This window comes from Mchenga conophoros, linkage group LG12 (genome assembly GCF_057382185.1).
Source record: "Mchenga conophoros isolate Kocher_MC1m ecotype Shallow Benthic linkage group LG12, M_conophoros_male_GT1.1, whole genome shotgun sequence".
Taxonomy (NCBI): domain Eukaryota; kingdom Metazoa; phylum Chordata; class Actinopteri; order Cichliformes; family Cichlidae; genus Mchenga; species Mchenga conophoros.
Window position 1 is genome coordinate 8,321,474 of NC_140537.1, and position 4,021 is coordinate 8,325,494.

Sequence of the window (4,021 nt, forward strand, 5' to 3'; positions counted from 1 at the left end):
ATAGGCTAAAAAGTGGGTTTTAAGTGGGATTGTCCGCGGGTTCCATAATGGCCCCATTTTATAAGCCCATCTTGGTTTTATATTGGTAAAATCTGGGAACTAAATGGGCCCCAACTGGGCAACATACACAGAAACCCACCCAGGCCCCATCTTTCAAGTTTTTTGTGGGTACCATGTGGGTTCCACATAGGCTAAAAAGTGGGTTTTAAGTGGGATTGTCCGCGGGTTCCATAATGGCCCCATTTTATAAGCCCATCTTGGTTTTATATTGGTAAAATCTGGGAACTAAATGGACCCCAACTGGGCAAAGTACTCAGAATCAGAATCAGAATCAGAAACTTTATTGTCATTGTCATGAGAACAACGAAATTAAGAAACCCACCCGGGCCCCATTTTTCAAGTTCTTAGTGTGTACAACATGAGGAAATCATTAGCTAAAAAGTTGGAATGGCATTATCGGTGGGTTCTGTAGTTGCATCTTACTTCTTGTTTGAATTGGCTAATTTCTGGCACTGGGCGGGTCCCATGTAGAAAAACAGCCACAAAATCAATTTAACAGACGGCCAATACGGCTTCTGTGACACAAAGACACTAAATATATTAAAGCTGACTGCAAATAGAAACATCAAGAGGGGACACAAAACACATTTTGTTCACATTTATTTTGTCACACAACTGTGGGTTTAAGTAACTGTATTCCAAGGACTGTGAACTTAAAAAACTAGAAATATCAAACTGCATTCAAATTGCTTAGAGTTGGAACTGTAGCAACATGGGAAAAAATAAGAAGGGAAACTCAGAACCTTGTCTTGAATCAGCAGGGGTGTCTGTTATATTTTTTTACAGAGCCGTTAGTCTATTTTGTCCCCTAGCAGCCCTCAGTCCTCCTCTGTCTCTAGCTCCAGTGAACCATTTGGAGAGAGCTTTCTCTGCTTCTTGCAGGTTGACTTCTGCAGTCAAAGAATTCTTCTTCAGTGCCTCTGCAAATGAAGAAGAAAAATGGGTAAGCCAAAGTAAAGGTAACCGTAGAGTATCCAGTTGCTGGTTGGTGGTGTTCCTTCCTTTACAGCCTTTGTCACATTCACCAATGAGGCAGGAGGCCACCAGCATAATTTTCTCTCTGCGTCATGGAACCACTCTGATGGAATGATGTCTACCTTCTTGCAGCCATCAGAGTCAACTTCATCCACAAACTCGACCACACTGAATGAAGACGTCCTGTAAACGCTGTGCTGGTGTAGTTCTTCTTCCCACCAGCAAGAGTCGCTACAGTTCTTTCATGCCAAGATTTGTTTGTTATTAGCTGTAGAGTTAGTAATGCAGCACACTTTGAGAAAAGACTGACTCAGCATGTTGTTCAGATAAACATCTGCATCCATCCTCTTCGTTGTTTTACAGAAAGCATCGCTTGTGAGTATTTAAGTTGAACAAGAGTTAATGCAACTATATTTGCTATTATTTATGCACTTTTATGGTTAAAGGTGTACTGTATTCAGATTTACTGTCTTTCCAATGTTAGCTAGTTTAGTCAACTGATTTGCATTATCGTGTGAATATATAGGCTGAATATTGCTTATTTCTTCTGTTTGTAGTTTCACTCTGTTGATAATTGAAGGCAGCGTCAATAAAAGGGACGATACACCTGTCAGTTGTCGAGGAGTTTATCTATCTGCATAACTGTATCCAGTGTAGCAGTGAGGGCAGAATAAACGCCATTAAGTTACATGCTGTGTAGCTGAGGCAAAGTTACAAATGCATTACGAAAGGTAACAAAATAATTGGTTTTGTAAATTTAGTTACAGGAGCACTAGCAAGATGACCTGACAGTTTTGACAACAAATGTACACCCAGAGATGTTGAATCAATAGGGTAGTTAAAAAAACGCTGTTCCAGTCTCAAACAGTTCAAACAAAACATGTATTTCTCCGATGAACAGCACAATGTTCTGCACAACTGCAACTTTGCCTTCAAGATCAAAACAATTTGTTCCATTGGAGGTGGAGATTATTTGATTTCCATGTCTGTACATCTTGTACTGAAAAGAATGATGGACAAAAAATTCAGTCATCATAGGTCCAGATGTATGTGGCTGTGTGAGTACACCCTCTGGCATTTTGCAAGACCTGTGAGGATACAATTGCTTTTCACAAACTCGTCTGACAATTTGCTGTACAGGATCCTGTGGTCTTCTCACCATCTTTTTTAACTGTCCCAAATAATTCTCAAATGGAAAACATGAAACCAAATCCAGAGGGCCATACTTTGTAGCATCATCTGCTAGGTGCAAAAGACTGTGTGTATTCTTAACTAAGAATTTAGTCCCATAAATCTTAGCAAAGTTGGCAACAAAGCATCTCAATAAATTTTTTGCATAATAACAGTACTCTTTACACAAAGGAGACAAAAGTATCCTCATAGCAGATGACAAAACCAGGAAGTTCTTGTACTGTGGATTGCACAGTTTCTGGAAAAGCACAACTGGTCCAGTATACAACAAAAATTGTCTTAATTCTGTAGCTTTCCATTGTCTGTACTCCATTAGGGACCGTGGCTTTCTGGAAAACGTGCGTGGCAGACTTTGCCTACACTGTTTTAAGTGATCTGAAATGGCAGACAGAGTAGAAGTAGGAACCCGACACTGCAATGGTCCCTTAATCCACAGGGCAAGTAATTTACGTACAACCCAAGCAAATTAAATGCATATAGTCTAAGGGAAAGGCTGAAACCATGCCAATGCCTAGCTCTTGAAGAGGTGATTTGGAGTTGTGGTGATCTTCATCTAACATTTCTTCAAACTGAGAATCTGATCTGAGACTTGAATCCATATCTGGAAAAATAACTTTCCCATCAACATAAACACCATACTGTGTACAGCGCTCACAAGAACTGTAGCCACCATGACCTTTGATGCATTTTAAATAAGCTCTAGCTGGGGTGTCACAGATAAAAGCATCTGGAAGGGGTACATTGAAGTGTTTTCCATTGAAAACAATACCAGTTTTTGTGACCTTTTTTACATCTTCTATAAAATCATGCATGTAGTCGTTCACCGACTCAGGTTTGCAGGGACCAGCATATATACCCATCATGAAAACATTTGCTTGTGGCAGTTCAACTATCTTACCTAAAATAGGCCACAGTTGCATATTAGAGCTCTTAAAGAAAGGCAAACCATCAACATTCACACGAATGGTTAATGTATCAGTTTTCAGTTCATGTTGATTTATCATTTTCAGTTCTGACAATACTGCACTTTCAAGACCAAAATGGTAGTAACTTCCCCTGCCAATCTGTTTCACTTCACAGTCTTTTAATGTACTGAGCAAAGTTCTGGGATCCTTTGGCAAATCTAGACCAAGCTCCAAAAGCATGGTTAAGAGCTCTGACAACACAGAATGAGACACATTTCGGTTTGCTGCCCATTCAGCAAGTTTCCTCTTAGCATCAGAGTTTGACTCCACATCAGGAAAGTCACAGTTTTGTTCTTCATCCGCTTCACTATCCATGTAAAAGTCATTACTATTAAAATCCAGAGATAAATCTTCATCCAAGCTGTTACTCGAATATTCCTCTACATTGTCCTCTGCCTTGTTGATAGTCTCATCTTTATTTTCTATATCTTCAATATTTTCCACTGCTTCATCCACAATCGAATGTTTGTTCGCCACATCTTCAGTGTATTGCAAAGCCTGGTCCACGGCCTTCTCTGCAAGTTCCACAGCATCTAAAGCAAGGCTCTGTAAATGCTGCTGAACTCTAACTTTAATTCTCCTTCTCCTCGTCCGTGATTTGGCAAGAAGGTAATCCATTTCACTAAAATACACAGAAGATTGTGTGCAGAATAGAAGTGTGAGCCATTTTCACACATACGGCAATCCAAAAAATTGCAGAAGATATTCTGAAGAGGAATACAGTAGCTTGCAAAAGTATTCACCCCCCTTGAACTTTTCCACATTTTGTCACATTGCAGACACAAGCAGGAATCATTTTTATTGGAATTCCATGTGAAAGACCAACACAA

At 39.8% G+C, this 4,021-nt stretch overlaps 1 pseudogene; it reads right to left on the reverse strand.

Moving 5' to 3' along the window:
- Positions 1 to 1,720: 1,720 nt before the first annotated feature.
- LOC146562106 (uncharacterized) lies at positions 1,721 to 3,809 on the reverse strand (annotated as a pseudogene).
- Between the last annotated feature and the right edge of the window lie 212 nt (positions 3,810 to 4,021).